The sequence below is a fragment of the Saccostrea cucullata genome, unplaced genomic scaffold (assembly GCF_032062105.1).
Source record: "Saccostrea cucullata isolate Sc308-1 unplaced genomic scaffold, CSIRO_AGI_Scuc_v1 ctg3271, whole genome shotgun sequence".
Classification (NCBI taxonomy): Eukaryota; Metazoa; Mollusca; class Bivalvia; order Ostreida; family Ostreidae; genus Saccostrea; species Saccostrea cuccullata.
Window position 1 is genome coordinate 27,944 of NW_026933386.1, and position 19,048 is coordinate 46,991.

Here is a 19,048-nt window from a genome sequence, read left to right on the forward strand (position 1 = left end):
TAACAGATCCTGTGAGATAAAAATTTTTGTTGAAAAAAGTCACTTTTTGAAATATGTTTGATTTCAATCTGCCCCCAGTATTGACAGCTTCCTAATAAGGATGTTATAGGCTGTTGAGTGCATCTGCGTAGCGACATGTTTTTGTCATTTGCTTTTAAGATTCATTTTAATATTAGTGATTTGGGGGAGTCGTGACCTCCTAACTACTCCGGTACTTGGTGACAATCCCATCAATGCCCAGGGTCAAGCTTAGGTCAAAGGGAGCCCTATTGCTAGAAAGGGAGTCAAGCATACAGCTAAAAAAAATTATAGTTCAGGCTTCATTGGTTTCATTGAAAAAAGAAAGTCAAGATTGTTTGATACTGAGAAAAGGGCTTCTGAAATAGAACCTGCATGTATGATGTTTTAATAGGATTTCAAATCAAAGATATATATGCTCATGAATTTGCCCCAGTAAGCACCATCACCATGAAAGTGCTCTCCCCTTTTTCATCAGAGGAATAGCTGATATGGTGTTCAAATCAAGTAAATGGAAAAAGAAGATTCTTCAAATATCAAATATAACAACAAACAGACAAAAACTTCTTCATGGTTACATTAAAAGTGAACCTTTTCAAAATGTATTCTTAAATGTTTTTTAAATGTAAACTTTGCCTTTTAATGCATCACAATTATGGTACTCATGCAAAAGTAGATCCCATAAACCCCATTTTTTTAGCTCTACTGGTCAGAGACCAGAAGAGCTTATGCGATAGTAATGCGTCCGTCGTCCGTCCGTCTGTCTGTCTGTCTGTCTGTCCGTCTGTAAACAATTTTTCAAAATGCTACTCCTCCTACAGTTTTGGTCTGATTTTAATATAACTTGGCACACAAGTAGACTACACTAAGATACATAATTCTGTGTATCGGTTTTTGATTTCGATGAACAGTGTTGCCGTGGTTACTAAAAATAGAAATTTCTGTGAAATTCTTTCAAAATGCTACTCCTCCTACAGTTTTGGTCTGATTTCAATATAACTTGGCACACAAGTAGACTACACTAAGATACATAATTCTATATATCAGTTTTTGATTTTGATGAACGGTGTTGCCGTGGTTACTAAAAATAGAAATGTCTGTGAAATTCTTTCAAAATGCTACTCCTCCTACAGTTTTGGTCTGATTTCAATATAACTTGGCACACAAGTAGACTACATTGGATACATAATTCTATATATCGGTTTTTGATTTCGATGAACGGTGTTGCCGTGGTTACTAAAAATAGAAATTTCTGTGAAATTCTTTCAAAATGCTACTCCTCCTACAGTTTTGGTCTGATTTCAATATAACTTGGCACACAAGTAGACTACACTAAGATACATAATTCTGTATATCGGTTTTTGATTTCGATGAACGGTGTTGCCGTGGTTACTAAAAATAGAAATTTCTGTGAAATTCTTTCAAAATGCTACTTCTCCTACAGTTTTGGTCTGATTTCAATATAACTTGGCACACAAGTAGACTACACTAAGATACATAATTCTGTATATCAGTTTTTGATTTCGATGAACCGTGTTGCCGTGGTTACTAAAAATAGAAATTTCTGTAAAATTCTTTCAAAATGCTACTCCTTCTACAGTTTTAAACTGATTTCAATTTAACTTGGCACACAAGTAGACTACACTAAGATACATAATTCTATGTATCGGTTTTTGATTTTGATGAACGCTGTTGCCGTGGTTACTAAAAATAGAAATGTCTGTGAAATTCTTTCAAAATGCTACTCCTCCTACAGTTTTGGTCTGATTTCAATATAACTTGATACACAAGTAGACTACACTAAGATACATAATTCTGTTTATCGGTTTTTGATTTCGATGAACGGTGTTGCCGTGGTTACTAAAAATAGAAATTTCTGTGAAATTCTTTCAAAATGCTACTCCTCCTACAGTTTTGGTCTGATTTCAATATAACTTGACACACAAGTAGAACACACTAAGGTACATAAATCTATTTATCAGTTTTTGATTTCGATGAACTGTGTTGACGTGCTTCTAAAAATAGAAATTTCTGTGAAATTCTTTCAAAATGCTACTCCTCATACAGTTTTGGTCTGATTTCAATATAACTTGACACACAAGTAGAACACACTAAGGTACATAAATCTATTTATCAGTTTTTGATTTCGATGAACTTTGTTGACGTGCTTCTAAAAATAGAAATTTCTGTGAAATTATTTCAAAATGCTACACCTCCTACAGTTTTGGTCTGATTTCAATATAACTTGGCACACAAGTAGACTACGCTAAGGTACATAATTCTTTGTATAGTTTTTCACTTCAATGAACAGTGTTGCCACGGTTACTAAAAATAGAAATTTCTGTTTAATACTCTCAAAATGCTACTCCAAATACAGTTTTAGTCTGATTATAATGTAATGTGGCATGCAAGTAGACTACACTAAAACATAAAGAGACTTAATCAAGGTTCATTTTTCTATTAATTGCTGTTGAAAAGTTTCAATTCCCAACTGCCTAAGTACTTTTCTCTTCTTTTGCTATAAGTACAAACCAGTAGAGCTTCAGTCTCGACAGAGACTTCTGGTTAAGTACTCTGTTTGCTTCTTTTGGCAAATGTGATAAAATTCCTTTTTTTGATTAATTTTAATTCAACCATGAGTGCCATTCAACTCACAAAAAATATTGCATTTTACATTTTTTTTAAAAATGTTTCCATGATGCAGTTTCTATTAATGACACAGAAAAATACATAATAGGCTTTATAATTGTGACATTGGAGATTTAAAAAAATGAGATTATCCCCTATTTACCAGCTTCTATGAGAAATACATATAATTGCACTGTAAAGTGCATTCTGTAATATGATCTTGGTTACTTTATCTAAATTTGTCTAATAAACAGATAAAAGCTTTAGAGTGTGGGATTGATTCATGCAGTCATGACTTTTTGTAATTTGTGGTTGGAGAGAGAGACCACCACATGTAATTTTTAACATGCAACTATATGCTAAGTATATTGTGCTGATCGAATACTGACGGTGTAATTATAGAGATCAGTGTAAAGATCAGACAACATTGAAGTATTAATGTTATGCTGAATGTTATCTATTGTCCTTTTCATTGTATTAAGATTCACTCAGAATATTCTGTATGACGTATTTAAAAACAGAGTGTGTTTTAGCTGTCATAAATTAATGTCATCTAAATGAATTATAATGCAGTTAAAAATTGCTTGTCTAAAGTGCATATGTATGGTAATAAGTCTGGGACAATTTTTTTTTATTTCAGATTAGCAGTGCAATCCAAGATATTTCACAGAATTTCATTATCAAGAAATTAAATTTTCACTTGTTTGAGTAGTTGTTTTTATAGTGCACCAGTAAGGGCTTGTTGCATTGGGTATAATTTTTGTTTGAGACATTGACATAGAAGTTGATGACAAAAATTTATATCAGGCTGTGAATCAACATTTAGTGTTAATTATGTAAGAAGGTTGAATGCAGATAATGAAATATATAGAGATGACGAACAGTACTTAAGCTCAAAAGTCCATTAAACAAAACAAAGAAGGAGCAGAGCAAACACAGACCTTCAAACATCAGGGGTCGGATTAGGTGCCATTGAGGAGTGAACATCCCTTACCAACCAGTCACACCTGTGTGTGCTTCTTGACATGATCGGGAAATAGCAAAAAAATGCATTGACAATTGTAAATACTAGTCTTACAATGAGTATAAAAACTTCAGTCAGCATTTGACTCGGTCATAAATTAATTTGCTGACAAGGTCATCGTATCGACCATAAAACTCATATAATATGATGACTTTATACAAGACTGCTGATATTCTTGTTTCATCAAGTTATTTGTCAATAATTTACTACGTTTTAGAAATTGTACATACATAAAACATAAGATAAATGATTGTATTTGGACACATGGCTTAATTACTACATGTATGATATGTAATACATTGTACAGCCGATAAGACCATATTATCATTCACTGAAATGGAATTTTCTTAACCATAAACCTATCCAAAATCTGTCAAATTTGGTCTGAAAGCAGATTCACTGTAAAATTAATGTAGGGAAGTTAATTAGTGAGAATGTTGTCTCATTGAGTACTAGAAGTTTGTTATGTTCAACCATTAAATATATATTGAAATAATGATTTATTTTAGATATTTTGCATAAATAAATAGACAATATTTTTAGAAAATCGCACTTTTGTCAATCAGAAAGCCAGTAATGTCAGTTGAAAGTAGAGAAGAAAGCTATATAGACAGTCTAGACTCGTTTGCAATTAAAAGTATATGGGCGTTTGTGACTTAAAATGTTAATTACATTTGTAATTACTCAAGATGTTTCCCACTTGATCATCAATGAAGACTAGTTTAGTTGTAAGAATTACTACCGGGTTATGCAGATGAACAACATTGACAACCATTTCATCAAATATTTTAAATCAAACATGAAAAATAAAATGAAAGCATGCAACGATATGATGGAGTTTATTTTTTTTGATTGCATTACCTTTTGCCACACAAAAATGTTGTGTGTTTGACTGGTAGAGCCAGCCAGTTAATAAAGGATTGATTGTGGAGACAGTGAGATCAAGAAACAATACATCAAACATGAAACTACTTTTATTAATACATTGTAGTTTGATTGAAGAACCCACTTTATATTCATGTGTGATCAGTTTGGAAAGTGAAAGTAAACCAATTAAAATGTCAAGGATTTTGTACAGCCTATCACTGTCCATTCTAGTCACTTGGGTGAGCATTTGTAAAATTTTCAACATTTTTAGTTTCTTCTCAATTCAATCATTTTTTAAAAACCCTTAATTTTTAGCTCACCTCAACGAAGTTGGGGGGAGCTTATGTGATACCCTCGGCGTCGGCGTCGGCGTCGGCGTCGGCGTCCCAGGTTAAGGTTAAGTTTTTTGGAGCAGTTTTCTTTTTAATTACTTCTGTGTCCTATACTGATGAGACATGCATGGAAGATGCTTCAAATGTGTTTTATTGTACCAGTCAAAGTTTCAGATGCTGCAATTTCAGCAAAGGAATTACCAGGTTAATGTTTTTGGAGCAGGTTAACATTTTTGGTGCAGTTTTTGGTGTGGGTTTCATTTCCAAGTAACTATAAGCCCTATGTTGACCAAACTTGCATGGATGATACATCTAAGGATGCATACTACCGGGCTTGCTTCGGATGCTGAATCTGACCTACATTTTCCGGTTGAGTGAACAGGTTAAAGTTTTTGGTGTAGGTTTCATTTCCAAGTAACTATAAGACCTATGTTGACCAAACTTGCATGGATGATACATCTAAGGATGCATACTACCGGGCTTGCTTCGGATGCTGAATCTGACCTAGATTTTCCGGTTGAGTGAACAGGTTAAAGTTTTTGGTGCAGGTTTCGTTTCCAAGTAACTATAAGCCCTATGTTGACCAAACTTGCATGGATGATACATCTAAGGATGCATACTACCGGGCTTGCTTCGGATGCTGAATCTGACCTACATTTTCCAGTTGAGTGAACAGGTTAATGTTTTTGGTGCAGGTTTCATTTCCAAGTAACTATAAGCCCTATGTTGACCAAACTTGCATGGATGATACATCTAAGGATGCATACTACCGGGCTTGCTTCGGATGCTGAATCTGACCTACATTTTCCGGTTGAGTGAACAGGTTAATGTTTTTGGTGCAGGTTTCATTTCCAAGTAACTATAAGCCCTATGTTGACCAAACTTGCATGGATGATACATCTAAGGATGCATACTACCGGGCTTGCTTCGGATGCTGAATCTGACCTACATTTTCCGGTTGAGTGAACAGGTTAAAGTTTTTGGTGTAGGTTTCATTTCCAAGTAACTATAAGCCCTATGTTGACCAAACTTGCATGGATGATACATCTAAGGATGCATTCTACCGGGCTTGCTTCGGATGCTGAATCTGACCGACATTTTCCGGTTGAGTGAACAGGTTAATGTTTTTGGTGCAGGTTTCGTTTCCAAGTAACTATAAGCCCTATGTTGACCAAACTTGCATGGATGATACATCTAAGGATGCATACTACCGGGCATGCTTCGGATGCTGAATCTGACCTACATTTTCCAGTTGAGTGAACAGGTTAAAGTTTTTGGTGCAGGTTTCATTTCCAAGTAACTATAAGCCCTATGTTGACCAAACTTGCATGGATGATACATCTAAGGATGCATACTACCGGGCTTGCTTTGGATGCTGAATCTGACCTACATTATCCAGTTGAGCGAACAGGTTAATGTTTTTGGTGCAGGTTTCATTTGCAAGTAACTTTAGGCCCTATGTTGACCAAACTTGCATGGATGATACATCTAAGGATGCACACTACCAGGCTTGCTTCGGATGCTGAATCTGACCTACATTTTCCGGTTGAGTGAATAGTTAAAAGTTTTTGGTGCAGGTTTCATTTCCAAGGAACTATGAGTTCTTTAATGACCAATCTTGCATAGATGATACATCTAAGGATGCATACTTCTAGGCTTGCTTCGGATGCTGAATCTGACCTACTTTTTGTGGATGAGTGAAAATATTAGTTTTGATGCATGTTTCATTTCCAATAAACTATGAGCCCTATAATGAGCAAACTTGCATGGATGATACATCTAAGGATGCACACTAATGGACTTGCTTCGGATGCTGAATTGGACATACATTTTTCAGATAATAGACAAGGTAAAAGTTATGGTTGCAGGTCTATTACCAAAAACTATAAGGCTTATATAACATTGTATAAACCAAACTTGCATATATGCTGCATCAAGAGATGAAAACTCTCAAATTTGCTTCAGATGCTGGATTTTCATTACATTTTCATGAAGAAGAAGTAGTTTAAATTTTTTATGTAGGTCTATTTCAAAGTATCAGATCAAAATTGCTTTTAAAAATATTTTCATTTTTGGAATGTATACTTCTTGTTGGTTAATTGTGTGACTTTGCCTTACTTAAAGACAACATTCGTTGAGGTGAGCTCTGTAATCTCTGATTACCTATGTTTATGTGATGGGGAACAAATTTTAGGGATACTTTACCACCATACTTCTGGGTTCCAAGGGGTAGGGTCAAGACCATAAAAATTAACAAAAAATTATCATATCTTTCAAATATTATTGCTTTACTCCTAAACATCAGAGAAAATAGTTAACCCTCTGACATATTGTAAACTTCTTGACTCCTCAGATTCATACCATGGGATTGGAACCTGGAAGTTGTTGAACTTAAAATGCAGTATACTCTGAAGAGCAATGAGTCCTTTGACAAAAGTGTTAATCTGTGTCCCTTGGAAACAGGTCCAAGGGTTGAGTTCAACTGATCATATATTATTAAAAGTGCAGTAGATATATTCCTTTAAATAAAAAGTCTGTACTCTTGAGAATCTAGCAGACTTAATTCTTGCAGTATTTTATTCATAAAGGTAATGTACCATTCCATTCCAAGTCAGGGTATAAATGTCATAGCTTAAGAAATTCAGGATGATGAAATGACCATCAAAGCCTATAAAGTTTTTTTTTTAAATGTTAATTAAGAGATACCAGTACCAATTGAAAAATTATACAAAGTTTTTGATAGTGAGTTATTTTAGATTCATTAATTAAAAAATTAGGAAAAATCCTCATACTCAGCTGAACAATTAGAGCCTTGGGCTTCTTGTTTTAATACCGTAACCCTGCGCATCTCTTGGTTTACTTCAGTTGTCTGGTAATAATAATGATTGGTGGAAACCTAGTGGGGGGATGACATGGCATTAAAACTGAGTTAAATAGTCATATATTCATGTCTGTTTGATATATACAGTATCATATGCACTGGAATAAATTATACTATCTCAGAATATTTAAAATGACCTGAATGTTTTGTGTGTATATTTCAACTTGTAGAGTTATTTTTTTGCACTGTAACACAGTTTGATTATTTTTATTCAAATAAATGTATGCATGTTGATCAATAGCAGGCTGGCCAAAATAGATTGTATAAACTTGGAATTTTATTTGTCATTTAAGTTAATGAGATTATAAATTAATAGATGTCATTAATTACATAGTAATTGTGGCAAAAAGTTGTAAATAATTTGTGAATCAAGTGCATAGATTGGTCTCTTGTTTCTCGCCTCAATCCAAGGATTTGACAAATTGCCCTTCAAATGGATTTGATTAACAATTAAATAACCAGGCACAAAGGAAGGTAAAGTTAAAAAATCTAGTAAAAAGGTGAAAAAATGATAAATGACTTTGATTGTTCTTTCAGGGTCCTATGAAGGGATCAGTTATTGGACAGTCCTGCCCCCTAATTATAATGGCCACACAGAGGATAGAACTCCAATAAAGCTTTCATTTCTGGAGGTAATGGCTGCATTTATCAGATCTCACTAATTATTTAAGTATGTATGGAGTGGATGGTAACTGTCTTGTATCAGATTTATGCTAGGTATAAAAGAACAGGTTTTCTAAAGTTCTTCCTCTAAATTAATTAGTGAATTACCAAGAGAACAACTTTGCCATTCCAGATTTCTAGTTTATGATGCTATTATCAGAGTGTAACAACAGTCTGCTACACGATGATAAGGAATTACAGGAATGGGTCCTGGTATACAGCGAGATTCACTTTATTATAACTGATATCACAAATCCTGAGAAAAACAATTTTTCTTGCAAATCAAGTGTCTATTAGCTCACCACATCTGAAATGGAAAATAATGAAATAAAAAAATAATTCGTGTTTTAATAACACATTTTTTTTCTTTTTATCCAAAAATTTGGAATTGTTGAAATAAACACCAAAATGAATAATTAATTTCCTTGTCCATTTAATTTTCATCAATTAATTATGATAAAATATGAAGAGCTTGGTTGATTGCCTGTGGACGCAGCCAAGGAATACTTTAAATTTCAAATTATGCATTTCTTATTAAAATATGTAATTTATGTTAAAAGATCACTAAAGATAGATTCTGAAATGACAGATGTGTTTTATTGATAGAAGTGTGTGCAGGGAAGCTGATAACTGACATATTTATGGAAATGAAAAGGACAAAAAAATTAATGGCTAAATTCCAACCGCAACTGAAGCATCAGGGTCAAGATCAACATTAAGCAATGCAGGATAAAAACATGTAATAGAAAAATTTGATTGGAAGAGACAATTTGTACTTTAATTGCACCATTCTTGCATCTTTTAATTGACTTTTTGTCAACCGTATTTTCCTTTTTTGGTGAGGAAGGGGGGGGGGGGGGGGGGGGGCTTGACTACATTTTCATCCAAACTTAGCACAGGGTACCCATAGATGAAGGGAATTCCAAATTGTGCAAATGAAGGGTTATACCCCCTTGCAAGGGGAGATATCAAGAAATAGTGAAAATTGGATGTGACCATTTAAAAAGAAAACATCACAAGAACAACTGGAGCAATTTAAAGAAGATAAAATGTGACAACTTCTTAACGTTTTGCTTTATAATTTTTTTAATGTGCTCGAAAAAAAGGATGATAAAATGCAGATTGATACTTAAGTGCCCATGCGTTAACATGTACTACCTATTTAAAGTTATTATGGTGTAAAATGCTATTAGGGAGATGATGAATTGGTTTCGTTTTAATGGAAGTCTAGCTTTTATAACAGAGGATTTACATGTTTCTGCTTTTTTTTACTCTTTTTTGCTACAAAATTTGATCCAGAGATTGATGATGACCATTTGTCTGTTTTGAACTGACCTTGACATTAGATAATGAAAAACTTTATTTTGTTGAGAATGACCTTTTCTTAACTATTATTTTATGATGTTACATATAAGTAATAAGGATTTTTTTTAAATAAAATATCATCATTCAAGATAAATTTTGCCTAAATGACATTTTAACTTGAAGTTAGTAAAAAAGAGAAGACTATTTGGGATGATTCCTTCTGGACATCATTTCTAAATTCACATGTAAGCAAATAAAGATGAATTGTTTTAAATGTTACAATTAACCTTAAACTTGATACTTATCCTTGAAATTTTTAAATGTTTGCTTTAAATTATACATTTGTCAAAGATGGCATGTATTTTTTTTACTTTTCAGAAGATACTTGAAATATCTTTTAGAGGTTAACATTGGTTTTGAGTTTTGGCATTGACCTTATAAATGGTAAACAGTATCTCTGTTATGGACAACATTTTCAGATTGATCAGCTTATGTAATTGAACATCAGAATAAGACATTAGTCTTGACATTGACCGTTGACCTTGAGATTGGTAATGAAATATTTATATTTATATAGGATGACTTTGAATCATAATCATTGAACTTTATGTGAAGGAAAATGAGATAAATTAATTACCACACTGAGTACCTTAATTGCCTTGATATCTTAGCTAACTTTTGATATCTGGAAAATCATGGATGAAATGTGAATATCATAACAAACAGTTATCATGCTCAAAGTTCCAATTATTGAGGCAGTTAATCAATACATGTACAAGTCATGAGCATAGCAACCACAATCTGAAAATAGAGGTGGGATCAGGTGCCATGAAGGAGTGAGAATTTCCTTTAAGTGGTCACAGTTGCCATGTACCCCTTGTCATCATACATGAACAAGTAAATGGAAAAGTTCTTAGACAATTCAGTGTGAAAAAAAAATTGTTAAATCTGGAGCCCATTCTTCTTTATGTATTTTAATCTTGCAGATTTCTTAACATTTTTTCTTGGTCCCTTTCAGTTTAAAATTATAAGGTTTGACTGTTTATGCAAGTGATTGTTTGTGTATTTTCTAAGTCATCACAAGTATGTGGTTATCATGTGACAAATCTCCTATTATCTATCCTATCACTTTAATGGTTAAAAATTGTCAGCTGTTTGAATAATGAAGGGCATAACATTGTCGTAAGAGTGAAAATATAGTATTCAAGTTAATAAATGCAATGAAATTCAAATGAGCCAATCATCATAATGAATCAAAATGGACCAATCCCCTTCATAGAATTCTTGGAGCCAATAGGGAGTACACAAAAATAAAGTCATGGAAGTAAGAAGGAGACAGTGTTGATTAATGAACAATTTGTCCCACACTCCATCACAAATTGACATTTATTAGACGCAATATCAAAAAATAGGACACATTTCTCAGCCACTTTTTATTACAATTAACAAAAACGATAATTGACATTGGAATTGACGATTACCTCTTATATAATTGTAAATCTTGATTTGGTATTTCAGATGGATCAAAGTATATTAACCAAGTGATAAAAAAAGTCTGTGCAAAATACCAGATGATACCAGATAGAGGTAAGAAACCTTGTCATGTAGGATGGGTTGATATTTGTGTTGAGCATAAATGGTAATGTATGTAGGAAACGTGACGTCATTCCAGGAATTAATTCGGTAGTAAAAACAAAGGTTTTGTCATAGAAGTATGTCATTCTTTATCAAACAAAAACAATATCAATTATTAAACAAAAACAATATCAAGGACAATATTTTTAGGCATTTAAAAGGATTACTGATAGGTTAAGTGTTTGTGTTGAAATAATATTATTTTGTAATTATTATTTATTTTAGTTTATGAGGTTGGTATGACTCAGTTCAGTTCATTTTTATTCTCTGTAAAAGTTTTATTTGAGCTTAAGGTGTGCTGGAATTGGTCATCTGTGTGCTGTAAATTTTATTGCTCTTGCTCCAGGGGGGAGAGACATTCTTCTCTAGTGAATTGGTCTTCCTGATAAAAATTAGTTTAGTAGATTGCAATTTTAATTACTAAACAAATTATTTTTTCTGTCACCATGAAATACTACTTCCTCCCAGACTTTGAGGGAACAGATACTTTTCATAAATCAAGAGTACTTGTGACAGTAATAGGACATCCACAGAGACGACACCCCTGATAGCCAAGGAGTCAATTCATTAAGGCAAAAATGTGGAAGTTTCCAAAATGATAAAGTGTAAAATAAAAAATCCTTACTTATCAGCATTAATCTGTCAGAGAGACCCCTGCCATAACAATAGGTCAGATCAGCTCCCACTGTTTATTGGCTAGATTTCCACATATCCTCAAGTTTGGGTCTAATAGCTGATAATTCCATACAAACAGTTGATAAGGGGGACACTGTTCCCTCTATCTAATCTGTGCTGGGGAGAAATAATATTAAACATTGAAGAAACATATATTTGGTGACTCACATCTTGTGTCGTTTTCAACAACAAGCACCTTAGTACGCCAAGCTAACTTATCTACAAAGCATACCTGAAATTGAAATATCTCCTTGATTAAAACATTTCAAATAGTTGTCCGATATGGTTATAGTCTTTTTAGGGGTATATGACGATTTAGAATGTAAATTTCTTAGATTTATTTTTCAATCCACACTACATAGGAAAAATTAATACGAAAATGTATATATAGATTCTGCCTTTCCAAAGCCCAAGTAAGTTCAGAAGAAAATGATGAGAATGCATCATTTTATTGCAAAAATGCAAAAGCTTATTCAAGATTCAAAAATCAATATTCAAAATTTGAATTTCGAGATTTACGATATAAATTAACCAATCACAAGGCAGATTAAATATTTGATTACTCCTTTTTGATAAGTTTTGACTGTTAAGAAATTGTTGTACATATAATTTTTAACGAACAGGTCATTTGATTAACAGTTTCTTATTTTGAATCTTGAATGAGCCATCTGATCAGAGTTTTCATACTTCATAACTTAAAATTCTGAGTATAAGAAAGATTTCTGTGCTAAGTCAATATATTAAATACATAAAAAAAAATTATAAGAAATCAGTTTTTGCAGAGGAGGGCAATAATATACAATTATTTAATGCCTGCGCAGTCAATAGACCAGAATATTTTTCCCGAGGTGTAGGGAACAGCTCAGTGTGTTCTATTGCCCGAGGCCAGCGGCCGAGGGCAATAGAACACACTGAGCCGTTCCCTGCACCGAGGGAAATATTTTCTGGTCTATTGACTGCTCAGGCATTAAATAATTGTTTTATTACCTAATTTTATTTTCCATATTAAGTTTTCACAATTTCATATCTAGTACAGAAAGTTCCCGTACTATATTGGTAATTTATACCTAGATATGGTGCATTTGTAATATTAATTAAAGATTGATTGTATAGACTATCGTTTATATTCCTCGAGAAAATTTTTCACTCATGTGGAGACGCCACCACATGAAGTTAGAGAGGGGCTTTTTTCGTGCCAGCAGTGCACCTAGTGCGACAAGGGACCTCGATTTATAGGTCTCACCCGAAGGACCGGTCTCCACGTCCCACAGTGCATTAATTAAAGTAACTCTCATTAAATAAAATATCCGAGCATTGAAATCATACAATTTTTAAAAATAATGTCGAAAGATCAAATAAGATGATTGTTTACCATGTCTGTGTAATGTAACAAACAACTAAATTCGAAACCCGGATCGTTTTTTCCGAAATACGTTGCCGGTCAATAGAACGCGCAATCTATTGACCGGTCAATAGAACGCACAGTCTATTGACCGGTCAATAGATCGGTTTGATAAGATAAGGAAAACTGAAAACATATACATAATAGATGAAAATATTAAATCTCTAATAAAACAACAATAATCATTTGATTAGGTAATAATGTAGTTTAGTGCTTCATCCAGAGATTCTACGTACATGTAGTTTTATACTGATGCAAATTTGAAAAACAGAAGTATTCAACCACAGAATTGTTTATGTCATTACGGTAATTAAAAATTGTAAAATTTTTACTACAGAAATATTAACTCATTTTGGCAACTCATTCACAAAAAAGTGCTCAGTCTTGAGTTTAAAAAGGTGAATAAGGTCAACAGATGACTATTGTTTTTTTGTGCATGTCCTTTGCTATAGGTTCAAATAAAAAGCAGTCTGTTGTATGAAATCTATAAGGATTATGTAAAATGCCTTAAATCATCTAAATTACTAATTTCTGTGTAACTGTAAACAACGGATTAATCCCATGTAATTTGCTCTCTGTTTATAAATCACTGATGTAAAGTATTGGGGCTCTCAAGTTATATCTTCAAGACCTTGAATGAAAGCACCTTCTTTTCATCTTGGTTCATGCCAAAACATCCATGTCGTGGGGAGAGAGATTCTCTTTTTTCAATTAAACACTGGCAAATATCTTGTTGCTTATAAATGTTCAAATTATAAAACATTTACGTCTCGTATATCATAACACAGCATAATTCCCTTATTGTTCGGAAGAGGCATTTATTTCCTTATCTGTGTAATTCAAGTTTGACAAGGGACCAAGCTGTCTCCTTTTCTGATCCAATTATGAACTTTAGCAGTCTAAGTGTGCTGTATATAGTGTCTATAGATATACTTACAGACATTGTTCACCAGCAGGTTCTACTGACGTGATAAGTATATTGCGAGGATATTATGATATTTTTTTTCACCAGTGTTAGACCTCTTGACTCTTATTTTGAAAAATGATAGTGTTTGACCTTGATAAAGGGCAAGGCCATAATAGATACAGATATAATGGGAATTCCAGCTATATTATGCCATTTCTTTAACTATATTAGGATAATATCAAAAACTGTTGAAAATTAAAACAGTTATGGACAATAGAAGGGATTAGGAACCAAGATTTTTTATTCTCTTCTATAATCACTGCCTTACTAATTGTAGGATATTTTTCCGTACTCTCAAGACCGTGTGATGAATATGTCTCTTAAAGAAAATTATTAGCTCTGTATTATTGAATTCCCAAGTCTGTGATCACTTGTTTTAGGTACAGAACAATTTCTGCTGATGACAGATTAAAAATGGTAAACATTTAGCCTTATAGGCAGAAAATGGGGGAAAATTTACAACTTGAGATAAAGCAATTATTTGCATTTATACATGCCATAATTTGTGACTGAAAATAAAGGCAATAAAGGGCCAATTTCATAGGCTAGTCTGAGTGATTGATTGTACATTAGGATTTCTATATCTTATAGCAGGGCTATGAATAAATACTTCGTGGGGGTAAAGAGTTTGTGCCATTTTATGAAGTGGGGAGACTTGTAAAATCAGGGGAAGTTGTGCCTCAGGTACAATTATAGTATCTGTGTTGATTGTTTGCACTGCAGTTTAAATATGAAGTGTTTTGTCTTTGTACTTTGTCATACCCTTGTTTACTAGTTTTATGACATCTTACATAATTTTTATAAATCAACGATATATGGAGAGGTTTCTTTTTTGGTGTCTCTAAAAATACTCACTAGCTCTTTAATGTTGTGTAGGTGTGTATACTTCAACTTTTATCTTTCAAAAAAATTCAGAGTGATTCTTTTAGAATACCATCTTGAAGTTTATGGCGTGTATTTAAAGAAAAAATTTTCAATTTTTTTTTTCCCCGATTGTTTATGCATACATCATACAATTTTCTGGATACTTCTTTATAATGCTCCTATTGATGCTGAAGAAATATGTGGGTTTTTTAAGAATTTCTCAATACATGTACTTTAATTTTACAATACTTCTACGTCTTTGTTTTTGGTATCTGGGTATTTATTTACCTGCACCTCTTCCTACTGAGAGTAAACCAAGAGTTTGTGTGAACAGGATCTTAATGCACCTGTTTAGATGTCCTTATTGAATGGAAGTTTTCAGTGTGCATTCAGATTACTAGGTGCATGCATATGTACCCCAAAACAATATTTACAGGTCAACTTAAGCATTGATTTAATTTTCATTCAAATTTTTTCTTTGGTTTTTATAAGGGAGAAGTTTTGCAATCGTAAGCCTTTTTAAAACTGGTATACTTTTTTTTTTAAAATATTTACACATTTCTTAAAAAAAAAGAAAGAAAGTAGTGCATATGTGCTGTGTACTTTTTTCTGTGTTTGCCCTGATGGTTGTGTAAATATAAGAGGAGGAATGTTGAACTTGGTCATAATATTGATCTGAATGAGATGATGAATAGCAGTGCAGTCCCTGGTTAAGTTTGTCAAACACTGGCTTCTTTGTTCAAGTGTTATAAGGGGTCTCCTGTGATATATTTTAAGAGTTTGCTGAAAAAGAAGTTTGACTAATGTCCAAAACCCACAAATGGCTATTTTCCAAGCTGAGAGTTCATATTTACAGCAACCCAATTATCATTCTTCATGTTTCTTTGCGAGGAACAATTGCCAGGTTCTATATATAGCCATTTATTTAAATTTTATGGGGGATATATACATATTGTTCCAATATATCAATTTAAAAATATATGCAAACTGAGCAACGATTGAAAAACAAGGACTTTTTTGGCAAAGGATAAAGTAAAGAAACAACACAATTGTTTAAATACGTCATCTATTAAATTATTACATCGGAAGCTACTTGAGCTATCTATAGAAGAATTGTTTGTTTGTACAGAGATGTTCTGTAGGTGTTCTTTGAAACACAATAATCCCCCCTGCTATAGCTTTGATCAGCAATAATCAAATACGCTATTGTTATGTGTTTTAATATATATTCCCTATGTCAAACAAAACGATAGCACTTACAGAGTTCAAAAGGAATAGACTGATTATTTGTAAAGCATATCTTATCATTATGACTGTAAATTTGTAAAAAAGTGTGGAAGTTGCTATGTTATGTCAATTGGTGTTGGCACTTGCTCTGAACGGAAGGCTAATATGTCAATAGAAGGCTAGGAATACACTGAAATACACTAAGGATCCCCCCTTTGATCTTCTGCCATATAAGATCAGGTGAGGTCATAGGAGGATTAATTTGTCTTGGAACTTTTTTCTCTGATGCTGACATCATGGATTCTGTGGGATGACCCCCCCTAATCCCCGCTTTGAGGCCCCAGCACCTGTTTGCCCCTTTTAATGCTGCAGTAAATGAAGATTTTGACATTAGATGATAGGGTATGTAGCATGGAATTCAGAATTTGCAACTGAATCTGCCAATGACTGCAATTTGGGGGGTTATTATTGGCAGTATAATTACAGGAGAGATGATTTACGTTAATTGGACCAAAAATATGTGGACTACACTAATAATAGCAAAGGTTTTTTAAAAGTCATTTCACTTGATATTTGATAAATAGACTTTAGAAATATTAGTCTATTACATGAGCTTTTGTTTAAAATGAAGCTGCTAAATAATTAACAGACTACGTAAATTAAATGTCAAAGTATGAAACAGTGAACTTACACTGCGCAACAGGGAGGACTGACATTCCAGAACTTGTTTTTCACATAGTGTTATTTGTAACTTGCTGAAAGAGTGAAATACAATTGACTATCCTGTCTAGAATATTCGGAACCTTTTAATTTTTTGTATGACAATGATTCAGAAGTGCTGTTATTCATTGAGAATAACATTCTGTCATTAACCAAGGGTTTGTTTTGAGTTCCTTAACCTTACAATATCACCCGAGGATAAAAATTTTCATTTCGTAAAAATACACTCCCACCCTGATTTTGTGTCAACATCAGGTACACTTCCTTTTAATTCTGGAGCCAAATATTTTTCTTTCCATGTACAAAAGTTCCCCCTCAAAGGGAAAAATACTGGTGTTTATGTGAGCTGAAGTTTACTATGCCAAGTGTCAAAATCTCCAGTTAACAAGACAATCTCTGAATAGCTGAGTAAATATTGTTTCATATCGGTGCAACTAATATACGCAGTTCTTATAGGATAAGGGGTTGGCCCTGAACTGCAGTTTCTGCCCTTGGTATTAGACACTTCAGATCCTAATTTAAAGGACAATTTATATTGTATGTTAATAGCCCTTGCTATGGGAAGGATGAAACAGTAAGGTTTGTTATAGCAAATTGCAGTCTGTGGTCTTCAGTGAATAGTAAGGGTTTAAAGTTATGTCTTTTTGCCTATAGAAATGGGGAATGTACTTTGGTAATGTAATTGCTGTTGAGCTATTTATTGTGATTAAATGAAGGCAATTTTAGATTTTTGGATAGTAGTGAATAGCAGATCTGTTCTCTTCAAAATAAATGCAGTTATTGACAATAACTTGAAAACATCTTAACAATGGAAGGACTAACCTTAAACCCTGATTAATGGAGCAGGGGATTGTGTGAAATTTCACAACTCTTTATAGAGAAGCTAGGAGACCCAGAGTCAACAGAAATTGATTCACTGGAATTGAATACTTTGTAGCCAAATTTACTAGTTAAATAAGTCTTTAACTTCAGAATGATTACTTTGTAAATAAGACACACAATAACTGTGCAAATTAGCATGTCTATTCTGTTTCTTTTTTTCCAGTGCCAGAAATTGGAGTCAACAGAAATGAGAATTCTACAGAGTATTTGACAAGGCACTGTTGTTAAGTGCTAGACTACAAGTTAATTAACTGTCAGAGACGACACTAGTCACCAGAATAAAGGAAGGGGCCAGAGAGTCTTTTGTTAGAGGGAGACAGTCATTTTAGTCAGCATACTGTAAACCTGCCAGGAGAGATCAATTTTAAACTCCGCAATAAAATTGTGTATTCCGTGATAATTTTTTTTTTCTTTTTTTTTGCACTGATTGAATTGTTGACGAAGGTGTGTGTTTTTATCCTGTCAGCATTGCTATATCTTATTGCATCATGCCTTGGACTCAATTTTGTTGGTTCATCAGCAAAATGTCATACCCTCCTGGAAGAAATGTCTATCAAAACTCTGATTGTAGAAGAAAATTATAAGCTAATAAGGTTTCTCATGCCAAAAACATATCGCAAATCTTTCCTTATTGGGGCATTTGTAGGCTTCTGTTTTGTTCTGGATACCATCTTAGTCCTTGAATGAGAAGTATAGGAAAAACAAGGTTTTGAAAACACCACCCAACTCTAAATTCTTGCTTTTCTCCCTATAATGTAAAAAGTAGACAACAGAAGTTAAGGGTTTATCCTCAATCTCTGTATTGTATAATGTAATCATTAGTATTATCAGTGTGAACCTTGATGAAAAGTGAATAGATGGATCAAAAATGGGTCAGAGACATCATATGAAAATATGATGTGAATCTAGACATGAATTAAAGATCTTGGATCCTTCCCCAACAGGAATTTTTCAAAAC

At 33.3% G+C, this 19,048-nt stretch overlaps 1 long non-coding RNA gene across 1 annotated transcript in view; it reads left to right on the forward strand.

Annotated features, from left to right (window-relative positions):
* The window catches only part of LOC134238153 (uncharacterized), a 38,026-nt gene extending 19,237 nt beyond the window's left edge, over positions 1–18,789 (forward strand). Inside the window, exons 2-4 of the long non-coding RNA XR_009985947.1 lie at positions 8,288–8,382; positions 11,237–11,305; positions 18,254–18,789. This is a non-coding gene — a long non-coding RNA (uncharacterized LOC134238153). The remainder of the gene's footprint in view (positions 1–8,287; positions 8,383–11,236; positions 11,306–18,253) is intronic.
* The last annotated feature ends 259 nt before the right edge of the window (positions 18,790–19,048 follow it).